The sequence below is a fragment of the Alosa pseudoharengus genome, unplaced genomic scaffold (assembly GCF_046254945.1).
Source record: "Alosa pseudoharengus isolate Yale_2024_CS ecotype anadromous, Long Island Sound unplaced genomic scaffold, YU_APseudo_1.1 YU_APseudo_1.1_scf_6, whole genome shotgun sequence".
NCBI lineage: Eukaryota > Metazoa > Chordata > Actinopteri > Clupeiformes > Clupeidae > Alosa > Alosa pseudoharengus.
This window is the reverse complement of record NW_027468848.1, coordinates 20,248,367-20,274,730: the sequence shown is the minus strand read 5'-3', so window position 1 is coordinate 20,274,730 and position 26,364 is coordinate 20,248,367. Positions and strand designations below refer to the sequence as shown.

General features: G+C 42.3%; 1 protein-coding gene across 1 annotated transcript in view; it reads left to right on the top strand.

The window, feature by feature from the left end:
• Positions 1-20,067: 20,067 nt before the first annotated feature.
• The window catches only part of fam222aa (family with sequence similarity 222 member Aa), a 64,332-nt gene continuing 58,035 nt past the window's right edge, over positions 20,068-26,364 (top strand). Inside the window, exon 1 of the mRNA XM_076269779.1 lies at positions 20,068-21,047. The gene's annotated coding sequence lies outside the window, so the exon portion shown is untranslated. The remainder of the gene's footprint in view (positions 21,048-26,364) is intronic.

Sequence of the window (26,364 nt, the reverse complement as noted above, 5' to 3'; positions counted from 1 at the left end):
ATACCTACTTCAACATACACAATAGGCCTACTCACTGAACAACCTTGCTTATTGTCTTTCTACCTTGCTTATTCACTAAAACCCAGGAAGTTACCTTAACTCAAATTATTTGAGGAAACCGGATGCCTTGAGTTTGGTAACTCATTTAAAATAAGTGTAAATAAGTAATTCAACTGAGTTATGAGTACATTTGTGTTGAAAATAACATACAGGACTCAAGTAAGTACTAATTTTATTCACCTAATTTCAATTCCAGTGAAATATTTGCTTTCCACTCATTTCAATCAAGTCATTATGACAAGTAAGAATTACATAAGAATGACAGAAATTAATTATCTGAACACTACCTTTTTGTTTGAACAGTGTTGTGTCAGAGGATTCATATGATTTAAACTGGCATAGCTTAGGCAGTGTTGTAGAACTGTTTGGATTTACAAACAACTTGGTTCAATATTGCCAACAATCTGTATTATATTTTACCACGTCTGCTCATGGACGACTTGGAATAGCTTGCGGACCACCAGTGATCCCCGGACCACACTTTGAGAAACACTGCTATAGGTGATGAAATCCCCAAATTCTTTATCCTTATATTGTGCCATTACTTGCCCACACAAGTTCTCAGAGTGAAGAATACATCCAGATCTTTAATTCTGAGAGACTATGCCTCTCTGGAATAGCCTGACGAGCCAGACCCAAATTAAAATGTAGGGTCTGGGCACTCATCGTTCGCAGTGCTCAGTCCGAGGGGCGGGATAATCGGTTGTCTTTCAAATTCCCTCTGCACGCAATAGGACAACGCTATGAGTCCCATGCGTTTCCCACCAGCGGAGCTAGTTGGCTAGTTCAAATTTTTGCCAACTTAAGCTTAACTCATGTCACACTGTTCGCCAACAGCAACATCCATCTTATTTGTTTTCAAGTAGCAGGGAACGACTCTATACATGATTTGATTGGCCTGATAGAAGTTTAATTTTTCGAGCTCACAAGCCAACGGAGAGTTGCTAGACTCTATATATAATTTGCTGCCGCTAGGGTGTGTCTAGATTTCTAGGCTATCTCTGGAATGCACTTTTTTATAAACAATTAAGGTGCCAGTTAACCTAATTAGTTGTGAAGTGTACATCCTTTTCTTTTCACAACACAACATGAAATAGCTAAATTTGTCAGTTTCAACATTCAATATGCTCTATATGTCCTTTCTGCAACTAAATATAGCTTTATGAGATTTGAAGACTATTCATGAAACTAGAAAGTTTCACGCACGCACATGAAAGTTTCACGTGAGCACATGAAACTAACTGAAACTTTAGATTTTTTTTTGCTCATGTCCCCTTAGGGACTCCGTATATTCCATTCTGTTTAATACGTTTTATTTAACACAGCGTCCTGACTTTTCTGGAAACGGAGTTATCCTGATGATTTTGAACTTTTGAGCATGTATGGAACTGCTGTAGCTTAGGCTCTGTTTACAACATGATCTCCTGAGCATTGTGAATGTCTAAACATACATGGCTAAAACAGCATTTTTACAACCCATATCCATACAGGTACCTAAAGAACTAATGCAAATGAAAGTGTCAGGGTTTAGAGACATTTTTATTGTTTTACTAGTGCATGTTTCAGTTAGGCTACCAGTGTTAGCATTTTGGAAGCATCGGCTAAAAAATAGTTTAGAATACATCGGATTAGCATTTTTTTGCTCCCCAACGATCAAACTCATTATCATGCTAAGTATATCCAAAATCTATTTTACATCGGATTTCCCCTTTAAAGCGTAACTCCGGAGTAAAAACAACCTAGGGTCTATTTACGCTAGTTAACAAGTTCAAACATTTGATTGAGAGTAAAATTACGTTAATTGGTGGAGTTTTGAGCAAGACCGTTTTCTTGAATGGGGCTTATAGTGAAACCTAAGAGGGCCAGCTAGCACATCAAAAAACAAACGCTAGGCTATTTTATACCACTGACAATGCTCTATACAATACAGCATTATCAAACAATAATTACACTTCTGTGGTAGTGTGGTGAGGGTCCCTACAGACAAATTGAAGTATTGTAAACTTTGAAAGTGTACAGGTTATAACAAGACATGTATCTGAAGGAAGCAAATTGCCTGGCTTCATATTCCGGTAGTGTAAAATCAGCGTGTGTGTTCGATCTTGTGGCGCTGCGCAGATCTGGCTCAATCTCAACATGCCTTACGTTCAGCCAGATCTACACAACGCTGAAAGAATTTGAACGCCCACTGATTTGGCGCTACTGGAACGCTACTGGAACGCGAAGCCAAGCAATTTGCTTGTAAAATAAAGTGTTACCCACAATTATTATTAAAGCAGTAGCCTAGCTTTTGTACAATGTAGTTGTTAGCATCACATTATACAAAACTAAGCCAGGGAGAATGGGTAGCCTGTGGTGTAGGCCAGTGGTTTTCAAAGTGGGGGCCGGGGCCCCCTGGGGGGCCGCGAGGGGGTGCCAGGGGGGCCTCAGCAAGTTGGAAGGAAAAATAAAAGCAACAAATAAATACATTTGAAAATGTTAAAATATACCTATTACTATGAGGGTTGTTATACAATGCCATTATAATAATGTGTCGCATATGTGAACATTATATTTTTCATGATAATGACTGGGAATAATAGTAGAGTGATAGCTCTCATATAGCAGAAAGCCCCAAATACAATTTTTACACACTGTATGCTCCATCGCAAAGTGTTTGTGGCTAAAATAATTATTAGGATTAGCTTAATGTATTTTTACATTTGCTGTAGTATTCTCGATGGGTTTAATAACACATCACAGGGGTCCTTGGCCAGAACCTAGTGGTATTTGGGGGGCCTTGTCGTGGAAAACTTTGGGAACCCCTGGTGTAGGCAACTAAGGCCATCACCTAATGCACAAAATGCCAAAGGAGCGCCCCAGAAGAGTCCTTTTTTGAAGTGTGTCTACTCATATAAAGTAAACTTTTTTCAGTTTTCGTAAAAACTCACCGTTTTTACCGTTGCCGTGTTGACAGCCCCTTAGTTTGAGTGTTGTGTAGAAAGTTAGTGTTGCTTTAACCTCCATGTGTCATTAAACCCAAACAGCAAAGCAGATGTGAAGATGGATGGGAGACAGCTACGAGGCAGATTCTTAGAAAATCCTCACATGCTGTCTGTCAGTGATCAAGCTGTCGGCTCCGAGATCGTCTCGAGCTGTCTGTCAGCACCCCAGAGCCTGCTGTGGCCTAAAATCGCCTTGCCACTCTAAATGCAGAGACGTCGTCGGCTGTTTATATCGGGTGATTCTGGACACCCAAAAATCGCTCTCTGCCGACTAAAGCTGTCACAAATAAGCTTAATAGGCTACTCATCCCATTTCTGGTTTATTTGATTAAAAAAAAAAGTAAACAAGACAGGCTAAAACAATGGAATGGAGGCCAAATGCTGAGTCTTTAGTTCTGATTCTGAGAAAATGTAGGCTATGCTTAGCCAGCCAGCTTTCTTGCTTTTGTTTTTGTTCCATGCATATTTTGGCCCATTATAACATCAGGATTACGCAGAGCGCTAATGACAGTCAGGTGGCTTTTGGCTGATTGGAGCAGGAGAACAAAAGCCCTCTCACGTCCTGTAGCCTCTGCACTCTCAGCATTAGCTTTTTGCACATGCACTCAAATATCTGCCTGTCAGTCTTCTTCTCTGTGAAAAAGCGAGGACATATCCGTCTCCATATCTCAACTGCTTTATTTCCCCCCTGTGTGGATTCACGTGGACCAGACTGCGGCAGGTTAAAGCATATTCCAGGAATACATCAGAAAAGTGGAGGACCTTTCAACCACTTTGCCACCCACACTGAATACCCTCTGTTGTGGATGAGTGCTTTCAACCCTCTCCTCGCTTGACTGACATCCGTGGTCACATGGTGCAGGTTAATTACATTATTTTGTTTGGTTAGATTTTAAAGTTTACACAAACAAATAAATGCTGTCCATCGTCGTGTTGGTAATTAAATGGACTCCGATCCTAATTTCTCCACTCTGGCTTAATGAAACAGACTGTCTCTCAATCTGCCATTTTTTCTCCAGTTGCTGACTAAAGTGCTCTTCACATTGACGAGTGTCATCTAAAATGCTGTCTCCATGGAAACAAGAGACTCGTTACAGTTAATCCACTAATTGCTAACTACCATCACAATTGGTAGTAATTACCTTTGGGGATGCAGTTAACCCTTCGCTTGGTATGCGGGTGCAAGCCCTCGCTTCCTCACATGGTGTATAGGCGTGACAATAGCAATCTAGTGTTAGGCTCTCCAAACCATCCACTTAAGCACCCCCCCCCCCCTTGAAAGACCTACCTACATGCCTCATGTTTCTTCAGTTCTTGGCTTAGCTAAGAAAAAGACCTATAGTAGTCTCTGTGATTGGAAATGTTTATATTTTATATATTATTCCTGTTTATGTGGGTTTGGATATTTATAAGTTGGACCTTATCAATGTGTTAATACTGTAAGATAGCCTATCATAGAAGAATGAAGAATGAATGTATACATAAAGTTCTACTTAAATAATTAGTAATAAATGCATTATTTTAAAATACAGTCTTGGAGTATGAACCGTGACCATCAATAAGGTAAGCCTGCATATTTGTTAGCTAACTAGGCTGTAAAAGAACTTGCTTGAGAGAAACACTATTGTTGGCTGACGTATCTAAATAAAATAGAGCCTACTTGCATTTGCAAATTTGGTTTACAAATACAGTTTTTTTCAACTGCTTACACACTAAATCTTTGCTTGTCACACAATTTTCTAAACATGTCTTCCAAACATCATTACCCCACACCAAATCTGCAAAACCATACACTGATTCTCAGTGTTTGACTCAGTTTTCAATTGACTAAAACACATTTTGCAAAACACCACACACAATTTTCTACCTAACACACAAAAATCTAACAGGAAGTAACTTGATTTCGTTCTTCAAACACAACCCATCAAAATGCCACACTAAATCACCAGTGCTTCACTCTTTCTCTTCACATGTGCAAACACTCTTTACTTTACTGAACACCATCCAATCATTGCCTTAGTATAAGTCTATGAATAGATATAATCTCTATATAGGTATAGACCCTTTCAATCTGCTCCTAGAGGATTTCCGGTTGAAATATTCAGAACCAATGCAGATACTTTGAAAATTACAGTAATCGGACTTTAGCTTACAGTAATGTTCTACAAAAAGTTGACTTTATGTAAAATTTGTCTTTTTACTCTATTTTTGTTTGTCCCCATGTTACAGTACCATTACTGTAGCTCAATAAATTTTTCTGTGCCTCCAGAAATGCCTTAGGAACGCTTAGAATTGTTTGTTTCTGCAGTTGAAAGGGTCTATAGGCCTATGAATACATACTGATACTGTACACGACCCCCCCCCCACACACACACACACACACTTGTCTTTAGAAAAAAACTAAATCAGTCTTTTCAAAACTCCATGTACATCTGGTGGTCACTGTATTCTTCTTTGCTGTAAAATACTGTATTCACAACAGCAAATTATTTGGGAAAAATCACTATTTTTGGTTTCTATATTGCCAGGGATGGATTACTGCACGGGCCTACCGGGCCCAGGCCCAGGGGCCCAAGGGGTCAGGGGGCCCTGAAGCCCAAGCCTTTGCATGGAATCATTGCCTCAATATCAACAAATCAGGATGTAGGCTATGAATCTGATTGAATTTAGTATTGGCCATCCCCAAAATGCACCAGAATACAGGAAATCACATCAAACAAATTAAAAAATTTCTGGGGGAGGACCCCCAAACCCCCCCTCCCACATATACGAAAATGGGTGGGGGGCCCTTACAGTTTTTTTCAAATGCTTACACACTAAATCTTTGCTTGTCACACAATTTTCTAAACATGTCTTCCAAACATCATAACCCCACACCAAATCTGCAAAACCATACACTAATTCTCAGTGTTTAACTCAGTTTTCAATTGACTAAAACACATTTTGCAAAACACCACACACAATTTTCTACTTAACACACAAAAATCGAACAGGAAGTAACTTGATTTCATTTTTCAAACACAACCCATCAAAATGCCACACTAAATCACCAGTGCTTCACTCTCTCTCTTCACATGTGTAAACACTCATTACTTTACTGAACACATCCAGTCATTGCCTTAGTATAGGCCTATGAGTAGACATACTGTACTCTCTATGTAGGTATGGACCTTTTCAATCTGCTTCTAGAGGATTTACGGTTGAAATGTTCAGAACCAATGCAGATACTTTGAAAGGAATGTTCTACAAAAAGGCGACTTTATGTACAGTAAAACTTTCTGTAGTCTTTTTTGTACTATATTTTTGTGTCTCCCCAAGTTACCATTAGCTCAATAATTTTTTCTATAGACCTATGAATACATACACACACACCCCCCCCCACCCCCCCCCCCCCCGCCCACACACATAAACACACACACACACACTTTTCTTTGGAAAAAGCTAAATAATTTGATAGTAGTCAGTCATTTCCGTCTTAGGCAAAATCAGCTTTTTCAGAACTCCATGTACATCTGGTGGTCATTGTATTTTGCTTTGCTTTGTTCTTGTTGCTGTAAAATACTGTATTTGCAACAGCAAATTATTTGCGAAAAATCACTATTTTTGGTTTCAATAATCCTGTGTATTTCAACTTCTCTCTGTACTGTAACTTTCACTCTTGTATGGAAATACATAAAGCCTATGAAAGACAGAAGAGCGTTAGGTTTTGAGCAACAGTGTCTATATGATGTATCCAAAATGTCATATTATGACAAAAGTGTTTGTAATGTGAGGCGAATGTTTGATTTAAACATGTGTTTTTGACATTTTGAATGTAGTGTGTCATTTTGCTGGAGATTTGAGGCATTTTGCATTTTGTGCGAGCAATTGTGGGTTTTGTGTGTGGAGTTTTGAAAAATAGACACAGAGTTTTGAAAACGTGTGTAAACAATTGTAAAAAACTGTAATACATCTGGGCCCAGGGGCCTGAAAGTTCATAATCCGCCCATGAATATTGCTTGCATTTTTACTGTGTATTTCAACTTCTCTTTGTTGATACCGTAACTTTCACTCTTGTATGTAAATACATATAGAAAGCCTAAGACAGAAGAGCTTTAGGTTTTGAGCAACAGTTTGTACATGATGTATCCAAAATGTCATATTATGACAAAAGTGTTTGTAATGTGAGGCGAATGTTTGCTTTAAACATGTGTTTCTGACATTTTGAATGTTGTGTGTCATTTTGCTGGAGATTTGGGGCATTTTGCATTTTGTGTGAGCAGTTGTGGGTTTTGTTTGTGGAGTTTGGAAAAATAGACACAGAGTTTTGAAAACGTGTGTAAACAATTGTAAAAAACTGTAATGTGTAACATGCTACTATGACATAGCCTAGCCTTCACCATAACCAGCCCAGTGTTCGCATATTTAATATGTTTCATGCTGTAGCCTGTAGAGGCCTTCTCCAGATGTGGTACATTTTGGAACATTCCTTACCAAGGAATGTTCCAAAATGTACCACATCTGGAGAAGGCCAGACTATGTCATATCATTGCCTTTGTCTTACCAAGTGCAACCCACCTGCTGCCTGTGGGCCTTCACATTTTGAGTCAAAATTTGACAAGATATTGGGTGGACAAATATATTGGGTGGGAGGGGCTGTGCACCCGAAGCCTCTATCAACTCTCCCATGAATCATAGACACAATGAGAAATTCTCAATCTTCATATTTTTCATGCTGATGTAATCAGCCTAAATTTCTATTTTTGATACTCAAAAAAAAAAAAAAAAACTATTGAACTCCATACCTTGGTGACCTTGTAACTATAGTTTACAACATGATTGCTTTCAACAAAACTTTGGAAATCGTTTATGTACGTGTGTATTCTGAGAGGAGGCGTGCAGGCGTTGCTATGACAATTAATCATTCAGGATTTTTTTTTACTGTCAGCTCTTTTGGGGGCTAATGAGCTCTGTTGTTTGTTAATGTGGCAGTAAACAATACTTGTGTGTATCTTTTGTCGCTTTCCCTCACCATGCGTCTGTCATTGGCTAATCCCATCTCACTGAGACAAAGAATGAGTCCACTGTCAAGCGTCTATTCAGCTCGTCAGAATAGGTACCCCCCACCCTACCCCCATGCAATACATTACTTGCATCCTCTAATCACTCCATTTGTAGCAATTGGAATGCACTTGAGTTATTTGCCAAGAATGGTCGACTAAGTTATTAAATAGCGTTGTTACTGCAATTATAGATGTGCAGGAAGGCAAACAGAAAAACAAATCTTGCCATGAATGTGCAAATGTAATTTCTATCTTTTGAGTTCAACTTGAACTACCTCATACATTAGCCTGCTGATGGTCATATGATAATGTCACCAACTGCTGTGTTGCTGTCTACTTTGTACGGACTGCTAGAGATAAACAACTGATTTTTAGACATGGCATATAACAGGATTAAGAATGCAGAGGCAGCTGTCTTAACAAGTGGCAAAAACGAGCACAAAGAACAAGCTGCCACAGTAATGTCCACCATCAACACCCCCAAAACACAGGGAGATTGTAAAAATTGTGCTGTCACCCCCTCTGATGTCTGACCTTCACGTAATCAGTGTTACAGTCCCCAGTGCCTGTTCTCACTCATGCAGGGTGTGTGTGTGTGTGTGTGTGTGCGTGTGCGTGTGCGTGTGTGTGTGTGTGTGGGCATGTGTGTATCTGTGTGAGAGAGAGAGAGTGAGAGAGAGCTTGTTCATAATGTGGGTTTGTGCATCTCCTCTCTCTCTCTCTCTCTCTCTCTCTCTGTGTGTGTGTATGTGTGTGTGTGTGTGTGTGTGTGTGTGTGTGTGTGCGTGTGCGTGTGTGCGTGCGGGGGGTGACCAGACTGACGGAATAAACCAGTGACTCCTTTGAAGAGCCCACAGCTCAAAGGCCAGAGAGGCAATCTGAGAACTTCACAGGCGCACAGGGAAAATTGCCTTGAACCCAGAGGTGTAAGAAAGTGCAATTTGTGGCCCATCTGTGCGGCTAGCTTCTATTAGGTGCAAGGGGTGCTCCAAGCGCTGGTTGTGGAGAGAGAGAGGGAGAGTGAGAGTAGGAAAGAAAGACAGACTGATAGAGAAAGACAGAGAGAAAAGAAAATAGAATATCTGGGAACAAAGACACTAACATGATCAACATTTGTAGTACAAGAACAAGAGGAGGGAGAGAGAGAGTAAACAGGACCAGTAGGGTATAGCATGGAAGTCATTGTTCTGTCTGTCAGAGTCAGTCAGCTCCCTTCTTTTTTTTCACAAGATCGTGCAAAATAGTCAAACTGTCTTTTTTAAAAAGTTCTCACTCCCTTTCTCTCTCTCTCTCTCTCACTCACGCCGTGATTAACATAAAAGAATCCTGGAAGAGAACTGGGTTGCTGGGGCAACGGATTGCCACCATTTGCTGAAGAAGCAGAGGTGTTAATTGTGAGGCCAAAGCCCTCAACTCCAGGTGAGAGCCAGGATTCCTCTGCTGGTTGACTACTTGGCAAAATGAACAAAATATTTGCACTAGCAGTCGGCACTTGTTTCTCCCCTACAGTACTGCTAAGTATGCATCCCACATATATAGTAGTTATCATGCACAATGGTTCGTTTGTATTGTAATCCTGTGGAATTGTTGCCTCAATACAGTATAATTGGTGCAATGTTGAATACAAGCGGTTGTATGCTACTATGAAACTATGATCATTATGGGCTATGATGTATGAGTTTTTTTTTAAGCTGCTTTTGGAGATACCAATAAAGATGCTCTTGTATTGCTGTTTTGTAACATGTACCATTACATGTAATTAAGACACAAATGACACATTATGTCACAAAATCATTGTGGGAGTATTTTCTTTTAGCGGGGCCATGCTAATACAACATTTTAAGCTTTACAAAATTACTGCAGAACCGTTCTGGAGTGCCTCTCAACACCCACATCCACATCAGAAGCTTGACGATAGTATGACTAAAGACTCCCTTGTGTGGCATACAAGTAGCCCTAGGGGACTTCAAGGAAAGGAGCATGGGGAGGGGGGAGGGGGGGGGGCTGCTTGACCTGTCACACCCAAGGCATTAGGCAGCGACGGCCACATTCAGAGCGAGCGCACGTCCTGACAAATTGATTTCCAGGTGTGAAACTGACTGGGGCCCCCGGGGGGAAGCTCAGCAACACCTTAGTGCCTTAGCGCAGACACGCTGACCACTAATTCAGGAACAGGGATGGATCGGGGGGGGGGGGGGGGGGGGGGGGGGGGTGTAGAGGTGGATAGAGAATTGCACAGTTTGCTAGGAAGGCATTTAAAGGACGGTGTAAATGTCCCTGTCTGTGTGAGTGTGTGTGTGTGCATGCGTGGGTGCGTGCGTGTGTGTATGTGTCTGTATATGAATGTGCAAGTCTGCTAATAAGTGTGAACTAACTGCATGTGGGTAAGTGTGTGTTTGTGTGTGTGTGTGTGTGTGTGTGTGTGTGCGTGTGTGTGTATCTAAGTGATTGGGTACACTGAGGAGGAAGTGGGATGGATGATTAGCATTAGAGGCTACACCAAGGGAAAGAGTATCCTTCCGCTACCATGGCAGCTGTGAAACAAATGGTGTTTAAAAATTGAATAAAACAGTCTCGGGGAAAAAGATGGGGGGATTTGCACACAAAGACTGACTGACAGATGGAGACAGCAGAGGAGCAGTCAACCTTTAAGAAAGCCAGGGAGGCAGAAAAAAAGGCAGGGAAAGGGCAAGCCAGATTAATAGATTGGCCGGGCATAGGGGAAGGTGAGGGGATCATAATTCAACCGAATTAGAAGAAGAAAAAAAACATTTCTGGGTGCAGGAGTAGACAGGTTCATGTATATAAGATGGCAGAGAGGTGAATGTATAATACACATCTAGTGGATGTGTCGTAGCAGGATATAGTGGACAGGGAGGGAAGCAATTGAAAAAGCAATATGACAAAAGAATAAACTAGGGGGGGGGGGTTAGGAAAGGGGAGACAGATGGAGAGAGTCAGGGGCAATATGACTGAGCGAGAGAGAGAGAGAGAGAGAGAGAGAGAGAGAGAGAGAGACTCTCAGGCGTTGGGGGGTGGGAGGCTAACAGAGGCAGACGGATAAGGAGATGGTGTGAGCTGGGTGTGTGTGAGAAGATTAGAGGAGTGTTAGAAGAAAAGAGACAGACAGGCCAGGAGGATGACCACAGACAGCGGAGCGCGGACGGTGTCCCGGCGTCTCCTTCCTGCCTCGTCCTGCCTCTGAAAGCGGCCAGAAACAGGGCTGCTGTTGTGCTCCGACATGGAAATGAGCACCTGGCTCTTCCCCGTCTGAAAGCTACTCTGGGCTGTCTGTGTTTTTCTTTTTCCTTTTCTCTCTCCCCTCTTCGCCCCTCTTTATGTCATAGCACATGCTGAATAGCCATAAAAAAAATCACTTTGTGAGTCAATTATATCCTGTGAAAGGGAAATGGACAATTTAATTGTACAGTGCTCCATTCCATAACCTTGCTAATTGCACGCTGGTTATTTCCCCCCCCCCCTGTGTGTTTGATTGTATGTTTCTTTTCATTGGTCCTGGTCTGAGTCAAATGTCTCTCTCTGTCTCCATCTCTCTCTCTCTCTGTCTCTCTCTCTTTCAGACTGGAGCACTTTTGTTCCTGTGATGCTGTGGTGGGCACTGCAGGAAATTCACTGTGGTTGTGTCCACTAGCACCAACCTGATGTCTAAGTCAAGTCAAGTCAAGTAATTTTTATTTCTATAGCACACCAGTCCATTTTTATTAAAGAGTTATACTTTGGGTTCATTTGGCCTACCTATTCCAAAAAGGCCTATTCAGTGCTTATTCAGTGTATATAAGTCACTCATATATATTTTAACTTGACCACAATAACAGTAGTGGGGCCGAGAGAGGGTTTTCTGTTATGTTAGCACATTGTAGAAAAGTGAGCAGAGGTGTTTTAATTTGGTCACTTCAGTGTTTGCATTGCCCAGCCCGGACTAGTACTAAACTTGAACCCACAAACCTTATGCCTCCATATTGAATCTGGTTGCCATGGTGATGCACAGTGCAAAAGAAAAATGGAAATAGTAATTTATGTTACAGTAATATGGTCTTTAGGAAAATGAAAATTTCCATAACAAATAGTTTGGAAGAGAGCAAAGAAAAATTGAGTTAGCAAAGAAAAATATGACAAAAGTGGCAATTGTCTTGTACAAAATGTTGAAATTATTTTTAAATTAAAGCATACCATTCATTTTAACATTCTGGCTCACTGGCGAGATATGGGGAATAAAGTATCCATTTGCATCGTGGAGTGAGTGGAATGAAACTGAAAACATTTTCTTCAAAAAATTAAATTTAAATAGAAGTGTTAAATTAACCAAAAGGGAGACTGCATGGGGCATTCAGATGAGGTTATCATCACCCAGACTAGATGTAAAATCTGCCTGGACATAATAATGTGATCAGTGGTCAATTTCCACTGAAAATGAGAATGGTAATAAGAGTGCAGACAGGCTGTGCTATTGTCTGTAACAGCACATTCCCCCCTCTCCTTTTCACTGGGCTAACAGCTTCTGTTATGCTATCATTTTCACCCTGCTTTTCTTTAAACATGGTGGAGAGGGAAAGAGACAAGAAGAGAGAGGTTGTGTGTGTGTGTGTGTGTGTGTGTGTGTGTGTGTGTGTGTGTGTGTGTGAGAGAGAGAGAGAGAGAGAGAGAGGTAGTGAGAGGGGGAGAGAGAGGGCTCTTAAATCCAAAAATGACTCCAGAGGGCTGTCAGAGCTGATTGTACTCCATAACCTGCTAGGGAAGGTGAGTGGAGGGGCAAAGCTCAGCGTTCTGAAAGTTTCCACTGGCACAAGGTGTGATCTGTCTGTGTCTGATGGCTCAGCATTATCACAAGCATAAACATGGTAGGTACCAACTGATTATGATTTACTTTTCATGAAATATTATTACCTATTGTCAGTAATGCAGAAATGAAACAGGTAACCAACACCATTCTGTGATGGTTAATTTTTACTTTATGAAAACTAAACGTAGCCCCGACTCCAAATCATGGTTGAATAAGCACATAGTCATTTGATTTTCCATGAGATACGTCTTCTCGGTTTAACTCTTTCCAGTCCGCCAATGCAAATATCCCTACTTACATACTGATGAGGCAAATGCTTGTCCTTTGCCATGGAAATACTTGCTGCCTTGCGCACGATTTTATTCACGCTGCTAGGCAGCCTGGATTCCATGGACTTTGTTTTCACCTCAACGAAGGAACCAATCACAGAACGGAGGGGGGAGAGCAAGATGATGACGACACACCGAAGCGGTTATGAGCTATGTACAGACGCATTTGATAGACATTTGTAGCGCCCAATAAACGGCTCTGGGCATTCGTAAACCACGTTTCAAATACGAAAAAATTAACATGTAGTTCCCAGACCCCATCTCAACTCCAGGCTAGGAAATAATTGCAGTTATCCTTAAATGTCTTAAAAGATCTCTGAGACATGTATGACACCAAAACAATAGTGTGGTGTGCTAAATAAGAGGTCAAAGGTCAGAATAAGGTGCACTCTTACTAAAGGGTGATTCCACGCAAAACTAACCACGCATTGTGTTGCCACGGAACGGCACGGTTTTGCACAAATTGACCTAAAGTGTATCTGTATATGGGATAGGAACCCTTTTGCTGTGTTGTTATGCTATTGACTCTTTTATCATGATTAGCTCTAAATAAAGTATAATAATTGTATTATAAAAATATAAAAATTGTGATACTGTATTTTCATAATTTCCACAGAAATATATTGGCAATGGCTAGAAGCATGTTGGTTCAAAGTTGTTTATTGAGAGATCCTTTTATCCAATTGCTGCCAAATTTAGCTGTAATTTAGCCAGCAGATGATTTTCCCTTGGGGATCAATAAAGTATCTATCTATCTATCTATCTATCTATCTATCTATCTACTGTATATGCAACTTTCTGCAATAACACTTTCTTCATAACATGCAGCATTTAAGCTGTAATTGACTTTACACTCAAAATTAGTTTACGAAATATGCAAATTCTATGCAAATTCATGCAAATCAATATCCATAAATAATGAATTAGTGAAGCACTTTCAGGCTTCAAGGAAAAATAGATACTTTCGTTAAGATATGCTTAGGTCACTAACAACAGCAAGATCTAGTAAAGAAGTCATTTTTGACCCAATTTTGCTCAGACAGGAAAAAGTTTAAAAGATTCAGAAACCCTGTCAGAAGTTATTGTTCTTCTGGGTCTCTCTCTCTCTCTCCCTCTCTCTGTTTCTCTGTCTGTCTCTCGTGCCAGAGGCTCACTTGTCTCCCGCACCTGTGCCCTGGCCATGTCGACTGAGATCAGGGCCTTTGTGTTGGGGAGTCTGGATGCTGACACAGCTCTCTCACAGCAAAGGTGAAAAGGGGGGAATGTTCTTGGCAGTGCTGTCCAACGCAGCTGAACTCGAGAGATGACTTTCTCTTTGTTTTCTGCCGCCTCGCACATGACAAAGGGACTGCGTGTGGTGGCACCAAGCTCAGGTGCAGACCTGAGGAGTCACACCAGATCCAGGCAGGTTTAGACACCAGCTTTTACATAGTCTTGTATGTGTGTGTGTGTGTGTGTGTGTGTGTGTGTGTGTGTGTGTGTGTGTGTGTGTGCATATGTGTATGCGTGCATGAGTATGTGATGGAGGGAATATATGTGTGCGTATGTGAGTGTGTGTATGCCACTTTGTGTGTGTTTGAGAGAGTCTTGTGTGTGTCACTGTGTGGCCCTTGCCTGTATGTGTGTGTGGCTGTGATGTGCATGTGTTGTGTCTCATTTGGGTGGGGCTTCTAATCCCTTTCATTGTACGCCAATATCCTGTAAAGTCACCAACGCACAGAGCCGTGACTTTTACTATTGACCTCATTTACAGACAGAATTAACAACTCTTTGAGGAAAATGCTCATCTGACACCCAATAAAATGCGAGATATATACCGGTAGCCTGCGTCCACCGACACCCCTTTTGTTTGGTCGTGCCTCTGTTAGCCAAACGACTCCTTTGCCACCCAGCGCCATGTCACATCCCAGTGTCTGGCTACTGTGGGCTGATGAAAGGCCCAGTCGCCTGCTTAATGACTGTGGCTCCCTTCACACCTAAGCCAGGAGAGGTGCGATCCCATGACACCTTGGCCCTGGAGCCACTCTGAACCGTCTGAGAACATCAGCGACATTTCTCTTTGACTGGGAAGCCCTTTTTTCTTTTTCTTTTTAATAGGTTGGTTTTTTTTTGTCAAGTTAATAGGTTATTTATGAGGACACTGTCGTTGCCTGAAAAAAAAAAGAGATGTACAGTACCCTGACTCGGAGAGGTTTGAGTGGACAGTAAACATTTGAAGACAAAATTATGTTCTCCTCTTGCTGATGGGCCAGTTCGGCATTTGGCGCTCTTTAAAAAATGTGATATCGGAAAACCAATTTCAGCCCACACTTTTTTTTCTGTCCTGAAGTACAGCTCATGTCTTTATTGCACACCACACATTTATTATTGGGAAATTAACCGCCCTGCAGTAAAAGACAAATTTAGAGCAAGCTGCATATAAAATGACTCCTCACATAATGCTGTAAGTTCGGTGTAATGTCTGCATGGAATATATTTCCTTAGGGGAAATAGCCAGCAGCGCTGACCTTCATGTTACTGACCTCCCCCCGACATCCCAACTGCCCCCACCTCTCCCCACCGTGCCCCAGGCCATGGTCCAGGGGCTGCATGAACAGTCCAACCTGTTTATCCCATTTGCAAATCCAAGCGTGGTGCCTTCATTTGCATTTCCCCCTACCATCTCATTAGAGGACATCCGCTCCCTTGTTTTGTATACTTTTACCTTCCTTCGCCCTTGGTGCCCTCCCTCCCTTAAATCTCTTCAACTTTGGCATTACTCCCCCAAATGTAATGACCCTCAAAAGAAGTCCGACAGCAGTTATTACACCGCCCAAGGGCATATCATAGTGATTCCAGCCTATCGAAGGAAGATAAATCAGTGCTGCTTATTATTTCCATATCTCAGTTGTAATCAGTTTTCTACATCCCCTTTTACGGTGTAGTTGCCAAAGACCAGAATTTTGTTCAATTATGCATGGTTCACACTGGCCAGTCTTGAAATGTGGCATAGCTGATTGTTAGGAAAGTAGAACAAATTATGTATGGATCCCCAGAAGAAAATAATGGAGCTATTTAGTGGGGAACATTTTCGGGGAAATATTCCGACTGTATTTTAGAAACTTCAGAAACTTTTGAAACTTTATGAAACTTCAGTACCTGCCAAATACTGTTAACGCTATAAGCCTTTCATGGAAATACTCTAATACAACAACACATATTTTTCTGTAACGCTGGTCTAGATGTATGATCTCAGCAGGCTCCTCTAAACTCTGCAATATGTTGTTTTCAAACATCTAACACAGTGCAGCTGTTAACCTGTCAGGACCACATACTGAAAGCCTGTTGGATATTAACCAACATGTACACTTTCAAAATCACCTGACAACTAAATTTGCATGTGAACAGCACTTTGAATGGACGTGGTAAGTGCTCTTCCTTTAGCTACACCAAAGCTAGTGTAAGCACTAAGCAGTAGGCTACTTATTACTGTAGAATGCATCAGCTCTCATAGCTGCCACAAGGCCTACGCATATTTTCTACGAAGCATGTGGCTGTCTCTGGGAATACCCTGTTTTTTTGTAGTCAACGACTAATGTTCAACCTTGTCCACCCATATTAAGCAGTCAGGTTATAAAATATGAGCCTCTCCCCCACACAATGCAATTCGGTCTGGTGGAGGTGAGCTGGAAATATGACTTACTCTCGTACTATCTCTTGCTAACTTTCTTTTATTTAAAACATTTCAAAAATATCTAGAAATATCCACAGACTTTGAAAAATCAAACGCTGTTACACAATCTGTGTTGCCCAGATATCCACCAAAGTTAGCATGCAAACTAGCTAGTGCCGGCCTTGAAATGTGGCCTCTTGTAATACCACATTGTGCCACATGTAGCGCTGTACTGAATACAATTCAGGTCAGTGGAAGAGTGCCATGTGGACAACTCAGAATTCCACATAGCACCTTTCAGTGTCAATACTGTATTGATAACAAAAGAGTGGTCATCTGTGTTTAGACTGATAGAGATATGTCAGAGCAGTTTTGCAATAGATGTTCTTTTAAGATGCTCTGATAAGGCACATGAAAGCTGCACATAGTTCTACATCGGTTTAGTTTGCCTCAGAACTGAAAGTGACAGTTGCAGCACAGTCATCTGTAAAGTCCCGTGAGCAGTGGACATAATCTGTCACGGCACTTTGTGAAACTGTTGTTACATGTCCTCAGATTGCCAATTCATGACAACTTCTGTAGAATGAGATCAGTTAAAAAAAAACTCAAAGCACTGCACTTGTCTAAATGTCAGTTTCCATACAAACACTCCACTGTCCCAAATGTACCTGATGCTGAAATGAAAGCCAGACTCCAACACATCCACCTCCCCTTACATGCACACACACACACACACACACACACACACACACACACACACACACACTTGCGCAAGAGGAGCAGGTGAAGTCCGAGTAAAGCAAAGCTAAGCCTCTTGCCTGTGCTCATAAGAGTCTGAGAGCATTAACCAGACCTGGCTGGCTGGCCGCTCACTGAAATCCATCTTGAGCCAGGTCATCAATTCCCCCCTATCTGATAACCCACATATCCAAGATTAAAGGTATGAGGGCTAGAGTCTGCAGAAGGATTTTTCTTAGTTCTGTCTCTCTCTCTCTCTCTCCCACACACACACACACACACGCACACAGAGTAAGAATGCATACGTCATGTCAGCCAGTGAGGTTGTTAAGAGACCGTCTGAAAGAGAAAAAGGGCTGAATTTGTAGTTCTGTCTAAATGAGACACTCTTGTGAATGACTTCAGGCACACTGAGGTCTTTGCGAGTCCAAAAAAGGAATCTCATTACGTGAAGGGAGTGAATGGTGCCATCAGCCCAGCACCAGCTGACGGGAAGTTATAGTTGAGTATTCTTCCTCCCTGTGGGCACGATTTGTTGTTTGTTGTTTATTTACAGGCTGAGGCTGTGGCGCGCTACCACTCCTCTGTTTGAGTTAGCGATCAGGTGATGGTATGAGCAGCCGATGACACTACAAACATTCAAAGCATGTTTACTCTGGGTTGATTAAAAGCGGGCCTGATTTGCAGAGGATATAGGTGCAAATACCCACTAAACCCCCCCCCCCATCCAAGCATGTTGTGGTCCTTCAGACAAGCATGAGGGTGCATAAGAGTAAAATGATTTGGGAGCCAAAACAAATGTGTCAAAGGCAATTTCACAGTGAGATCATTTTCTGGCAGGCTATATATAGTTAATCTCAAATCTCAAAATGAGATGGCAGGGAGTTTATTTGAGGCTTGTAAATGAAGCACGTTAATTTCCACAGTGATATTCTTACAGAGACGAATAGATGACCCTCATCAGACACAAACAGGGCTGTGTGCCATGACATGCCCAGAGAAATGTGTGTGATGTGTTCTCAGTGCCTCCTGTCATCATTTGTTGAAACCTCCCAAATGTGAAAGCTACCTCTGGGCTTTGGGAGTTAATCCCCAATTGTTTCCAAGCAATTTCCATCCGTTCAAATGAGCCGGAAAGTTGTCTGGCTATTCTAGGTGCCAAGGCACTAAATTAGCTTATTAAGCCTTTCTAAAGTTATGGCCTTTCATCAGGCCAGGTGAAAAAAAAATCAAAGGGATCAAAATCTCTAGAACACTGGCAAGAATTAATGAGGAGAGTATTACAGATATAGTGTTACTGCTGTCAACAAGCTAACTCACCTTATTACTTATTGATGGACTGTTTCAAGGGAAAGCATGTGCAATTATGGTTCAATGCATAATGTCCTTTTTAACAGCAGGACTGACAGTGCACTATCAGTTACCGGGCAACTAGTTTTTTTTTCCATGTTGCCTGAGCCTACATTGTGATTCCTCTCTGTTGCCTGCAGGGCATTAGTTCATGATCTAAACGCCAACATAAACTACTGGCACATCAGAAGCATCAAGGGCTTACTTTATATTTGCTTTACAGACTTTAATGGCTGTTTTTCTTCCATATGGTGAGGGCTAATATGAAAGCTAACACAGGTTTATGCATATCTACTTAAAAAAGACTTTGCTCACTAGAAAAGTAATAACATATTGCAAGCAAGCTTGCATACGAAATCATAGGAAACACCTCCAGAAAAAGAGATAATCTGAATGTGTTCTGTTTCCCTGGTTAAATAAAGGTAAAATAAAAATGTCCATAGGATTATAGACAGGTTTAAATGTAGGAAAATCATCAGGTCTTTGGTCTTTCTTCGTTAACCATTTAATTGAGTAGGTTTAAGTAGGTCACCCAAAGTTGTCTTTGCTCATTTAGGTCTACTGCTGATGTTAGCGCAGTTTTAAAGCTGAATATTCAGCTTGTGTGAATTTTGCCTACGACTTTGCCCTGTTTCATCATCTGAGAATAAAGTCGCCAGGCTCCCAGTCCCCTAATAGATTATGCCGACTTCAAATGTTAGATTTACCTTGGTATCTGTCATTAACAGTAGCAGTAGGCTATTTTCGATTGCTTAGGTTGTAGAGCCGAACATCAGCGAGGCATACTGGCAACAGTGCAACATCATTACAGTGTTTCAGTGATTGATGTTATGCAGCAAACTATACTTCATGGTGAAATGTTAACTTTTGGTGAACATTACACTAACAGTCTTTCCGCCTCTTGGCAATGTGGTTTCATACATGATGCTGAGACGCTGACAGCGTCACCGTGGTAACAACCCTCAATTACCTTTGATTGGCTTGCCCGTGGGAATATTTAAATACCCCCAGTGCAAGGATTGGTTAGTGGGCGGTCTATGGGCGGTCTGTCGAGCCGTGAGTCTCCGCATCGTTCCGGGTTATTGTCAGTTTCGGGAGCTCGGAGGACGGGCAGGGTGGATGGCTGTGATAGCAGATGGCTTTAATCACTATTGCAAAATAATAACTGACTCAAATTATTCATTTACAGGCTATCCACAGTAACAAGAGGATAGTGAGCTAAAGAAAGGTGTATTATCACAACCTTGGTACTGGAAATTAAAAAGAAAGGATTGGAATCAACATTTTTGGGAGCGCAGAATGAAAGCACAGCCTCCGGAAAGTGCAGACGCCCGATGATCACTCTTCTGGATTAAACACATCATAGGTTATACATTCTGGAGACTGCAGTTGACCCAGGGAATACAGGCCTTTATTCTATTTGTCGATTGTGGACGGCTGTCATACATGATACATGGTATATTGGCTCCACGGACTGCGCTCCGTTTGTTTCGTTGATCAGGAGGAGTTGAAGTAACAATTCATTTAATCGACAAGGCTTTCATCTATGGTCTCACAATCCTCATCGGTGTCATGAAATTCGAGACTTTCCTGAATCTAGCCTTATTTTTGGAGATTGCTGTAAATCGAATGTAACGGTTCGCATACGCGGAGATCGTTTCGACACTTTGGAAGGGCGAAAGGTTACGATTGCATTATTGGGGTCCGCAGTTCAACGGGGAGCATTTGACATCACAGCCTGTCTGGAATTGCTGTATCGGTTCCTTTTAACATTTTCAAGTTACATAGTAAGGCATGTAATAGTTTCTAAACAATCTTGTTGTTTCGGATCACGACAGTCTACAGCATTCGGAAGAAGCGGATCTCTTTTGCGTGTCTTTTTTCCATTCGAGAATGCTCGTCGCATTAAACAGGAGATAATAACCATAACCATCAAATTAAATATCAAAGGGAACGTACATATCTTTCTTTCATTTTTCCGGGATGGCATGCTTTTGAATTTTCTGTCGACTGCAAGCCTCCGAAGCTGACTGCCCGACCAGCGCTGCAACCTGCATGGGATTTTAGCTTTGCACCACGGAACAATTTATGGTAGGCAAAATTATTTCTCCCTTTCCAGTACTCGACTCACTGCCCAATTAGGCTAGATTGGTGGCGCAGATGCTGTTCTGCGCAAATTCAGATAGCCTAGTGCACTATTATTAATCTAGTGAGGCATATGGTTACTGTTTTATTTCACGATGACTTAAAGCTGCGCCGACCAACCTCTTTGTGCACCAGGCTATACAGCAATTCACATGACAGCTGCCGAAGTTATTAGAAGCACAACAATTAGTCTACTAGGCCTACAGCAAGCACATAAACACAGTTGCTGTTTGCAGCAGCTATCCTTTTGATTTGTAGGTTAATTATAGATGCAAGGGCTGCAGAAGTTTAACTCGTCAGTGTAAATTGCTTCATATTCTGGGCAGCTGTCTTTTGATTTGTAGGACTAGTTGTCTATGGAATGTCATGCCTCAAGTTGCCAGTGTTTTGCCAAGCGTCATTTGAATGCATATGTTATAGAATGAAACAGTCAGTACTGATATGAATTTGGTTTAAGGTAAATGACCGAATTTGCATAGTTGTAGGCAACGACTCCAAGGACAGATATGATGAATTTTAGATGTGCTCCTCCTTTTATGACAGCCCATACCTTTGTTTCCTCACTACACCTGCAATAAAGGAAGTGTTGTAAAATGGATGCCAGCTTGTGAATGGCCCTTAGCAACTGCTTTGATGTGTGATATGTGTGATATCGGCTTTTTGAAAGATGCTCTGACATGTAGGTGCAGCAGGATGGGAACAGGTAGGTCATAGTCGGCGAGCAAATAAATGGCAAATAGGCTACATTGGTTCAGGAGTTAGGTGAGACATTCCGTCCTTTGCGCCCTCGTGTGTTTATTCAAGAGGCCATTAAACAAGCACCATTAATTAAAGCTTCATTGGTGCATTCAAATGGTTTCTCATATGTGCCCTGCAGATCAGGCTTTAGGCTACTAAATGAGAAAAGTACACGCACACACACACACACACACACACACACACACATTTGTGGTTGTAGGCCTAGTGATTGAGCAAGAGAGCAGTTATATTCTTGTTTCTAGTTTAATAAGATTTCACACAATATTCCGTTCATGTCGGATATGGTACGCAAATGTGAACGGGTAGTTTCCAAGAACACAGAGTTTGCCTATCTGTAATCTAATCAGACCCAGCACCAGTAAATCGACTGACTAAAGTGCATAGGCCGTGTCTCATTTTATTTGAATATGAGCGTTGGGTCAGATGATAAACAACTATGTTTTCTCTGAAACTTTGCAGTCTCTTATCTGTCTCGAACTTTGAGTCATTGTTGTTTACTGGGAAAAACATACGTGACATTAATTCATTAATTGATTTGTTGGCAACACATCACTGGTGCGTGTTTTAAAACAGGCACCATTAAAATATTTGTGCATAATTATCCCCGCGCGCCTGCATGGGAACGGGTAATGAAAGCAAGTCAACTAGTTCACCCACCGTCCTAAAACAACAGCTGAGTCGCTCATTATGAAGGATTTATTCAGCTGAAGTCCCGTTTTTGAAGGAACTTGTATTATTTATAGGGGTCCACTGACCCCCTTTTCCCTTTAATACCCGCTTACTAGGCCTAATTTACATGATCTGCATAATTTACCGGCCATAATTTTGATCAAAGGATGCATGGGGCGAGAAAACAGATCTGTGCTTTGGATCCTGTGGCTAAGTGATGGACTTGTGTTTTCCTAAATCACTCCAGGCGGTTTTTCAAATGATAGCCCTCATAGATCCGTTGCATGATGTAATGTGCTTGCCAGTAGAAGACAGTATAACAATATGCTTTGATTTGTTGTTGATGTTAGTCCTACTGATAGATATTGGATTACTTGGGATGGCCTTTGCTCAGAAAATTGTTAGGCCAGAGTTGTAAATACCATAATTCAGGTGAATATCACATGATCGAACATTAGTGAATATCACCTCAGTGAACATCCTCTGGAAAGGTATCATAATGCCCCCCCCCCCAACTCCATCTCTCTCTCTCCCTCTCTCTCTCTTTCTCTCTCTCTCTCTCTCTCTCTCTCTCTCTCTCTCTCTCTCTCTCCTTGATGTCTCTGTCATCTCAGCTAGTTTGTAACAGGTTAAAAGGTCTTTAAAGGTCTTTGTTTCAGGCTCCATGTTGGTGTTGTAAATCATGGCTTCTTCTATTAGACTATGTACCAGCACCTTTGGGCCTGTGCTGTGCTCATTACTGCGAGGGTCCACCATGATGAGGGCCCCACTACTCCTAGGCCCACTATGCGCCGGTAGCAGCGGCGGCGGCACCTGTCGCAATGCCCGTTCCATACTATTGAATAAAACATCCAGTGATGTATGAGGTGGTGGCTTCATTCGAGGGGGAGGTGGGTGGGTGGGTGGGAGTTAGGGGTGCAGAGCCATTTCGTTCTCACCCCTTCTGCACGCACCCAACCCCCTCCCATCATTCCCCCCCAAAGCCGGCTGAGCAAATTGTGCCTGTATTAGCTCTGCGTCGCGCTCCTCACCAAAACAAATAGTGTTCCCAGCACAGTGTCAGCCTTAACCCAACCCTGCATCTCCCCCTTTGTTTGGGGAGTGGGGAAACCACGAGAGGCGGAGAGGATATGTAGGTCACTGCATTACCTCTGGAGGATCTTTTTTAATGTTATTGTTGCCCTCATTTGGGTATTTGTTTGTTTCCTTATTTTTTTTCCACTGACTGCAGTGACTCATTTGTACGATTGCCTTGGGTTTGTGCTGTAAGTCGCTTTTACTCTTATGGGCATATCCTCATATCCTCTCTGAACATTAGCCACAGCCCTCAAAACTACTGCTCATATCCCTTCACAGTGAGAGGAATAGGGTTGAGAAGCCCAATGTGCAATATACACTCAAACATAATGACTGTTTATCTGTTGTTGTTTTTTATACTAGTAAGCATGTATCATATTTAATCACTGGTATTTTGATTAATTAAGTACTGCTGTATTACAAATGAATGGCAGATCATACACAAACTCTGGGTGTATTACAATGTGATTCTTCTCATGGTTATGTGGGCAGAAAGAGAAGGATAAACCAAAGAATTGAGGTTTCGTTCTTGCAATAAGGAGGCTGCAGGTGTCTGTCTGTGGTAAGTTTAATTTTGCAAGCGGATTGCAAGAACAGATTCCGAAGTGAGCTTAATTTAAAATCTTTGCGATCGCTCTCCTAAGTTGATTGATTGATAGCCCCGAGGTGCCTGAGCCATGCTAAACCTTATTAAAAAACTGTTGCCTTCTGAGAGTGTTAGAGCAATATTCTCATGAATATCTCTTATATTCGGAAAAAAAACTTTAATTTCCTGTGCTTTGGTATTAGTCATTTTTTTTGTCAAACTTAGCCCCTGGGTGTGATTTGTTTTAGCACAGCTCACCCCCTGTAGGCAGCCCTTCCTCCTCCTAGCCCACTGCTGAACTAGAGCAGAGGTCTTAAAGTCGCAAGATGAGATTGCCTTGAGGGAAAATCTCAACTGCTCCTCTACAGCAGTGTTCTGAATCAGAAATGCAAACTGGTTTGAGCTGTGTGTGGTGTGTGTGTGTGTGTGTGTGTGTGTGTGTGTGTGTGGTGTGTGTGTGTGTGGTGTGTGTGTGTGTGTGTGGTGTGTGTGTGTGTGTGTGTGGTCTGTGTGTGTGTGTGTGTGTGTGTGAGATGCTCTATAAATCCCCATATAGAAATGGAATGAATCCCAGTCATCCTTTATTGTCCCCGGGGGTCCACAAGATCACCAGTGCTAATGACATTTTTTAATTAGTATGTAAAGATTCATTACTTTAGTGTTTATGAATCAGATGCCACCCAGGACCTGACATAGGACACGGACAAATCTAGAGTATTTCTATGTTTCTCGTCTCAGCTTTGAGATGTGAGAGTCTCTGCCTGTGTTTCCAAAGAGCCTCAGAAAGAACCCATTCCCCTATTCTCTTTGTAGTAATCAGCATTGCTTGGGATTCAGGATCATTTGGATGATGGATTGTGATGTGGTTTTGCAACCTCTGTGTTCCGAAATGAAGGCTTCGTCAACTTGTGTGTGTAATGCACAGGGGTTTGCTTAAGACTCTGATTTGTTTGCCTTTACAAGCAAGCAGTGTTGGCTGAAGCAAATTTGTTTGGCAATTTCTTGTACCTAGAACGTTCATTTCCCAACATTCCCGTCACACCGGAGTGACGGTACTCCTTTAAGGGTTAAGTCATTTAATGCTGTCTTAAAACAACACTGTCAGGGCTGGCACTGTCCTAGCCAAGCCCAGCTGCTTAGCCACGTCCCATAGCCGCTGTGGTCACCTCTGTCCTCTTTCACCCCCCTCTGTCTCTCCTCCACTGAGGCCTCGAGTCCTTCCCTGGCCTCAGCCCATGAATTAGAAGCATTTGATGTCTGGACTATGCTTTGGTGAATCACCTGCATTGTTTGTAATGAAAGAACTGCTCACGACAGGAAGCTCGGAGAAACAGAGAGGAGAGGGAAAAAAAGAGAGTGACACCAGCTCATTGTTTGCGTTGCATTCTTGGCAGCGAGGAAGAGGTTGAGTCGCTGTTCCGGCTCCCTATCGCCGTGACCCCGGTGTTTGTGGTAATCTGTGTCCCTGCTTGCTCTGCCCTTCTGGCTCTGCCGCAGATGAGCGGTGCCCGGACCAGCTGTTTGGCCGGCCCTCGGCGCTCGCGCACCTGCAGTGATGACGGGCTGGTGTTTGTGACATTCCTCTTGCGCTCTCTCTCTCTCTCTCTCCCCCTCTGTTCCCACAGCCCCGACCGCCTCTGCGTCTGCCTCTCTGCCTGCCAACGCCGCCGAAATCGCGAAAAGCTCAAGGGGTGGTGGAGATTATCGTCGATTTGGAAACCTGGCCACGTTGTTGAAGGCGGGAGTGGATTAGGAAAATGAGAGCTGGCATTTGTTCTTTGTGTGCAATGTCTCTCTCTCCCTCTCTTTTTCTCTCTCTCTTTTTCTCTCTCTCTCTCCCTCCCTCTCTCTCTGTGCCTGTCTTTTGTCTCAGCATTCTCCTTTTCCATTATAATTCTCCAGTCATTACGTCGTCGCATGTGGCATCTACTCAGGTGCTGTCATTAACGCTTTGTTAATTTCCTGTACGCTTTCAGGGCCCGCTGCCGAAACAGTGATTAGGCCGACAATTCAACATAGTTTTTAATCAGCGCAATTCATGCATCACCCTCGAAAAATTGGCCTGCCACGAAACAAGCACTTTCCATTTCCGCGCATTCATTCCTCCACCGTGGCTTAACCCGCTGCGTGAATAGGCCCTAACAAGGATCGCGCAAAAGGGGTCAGGCGGCA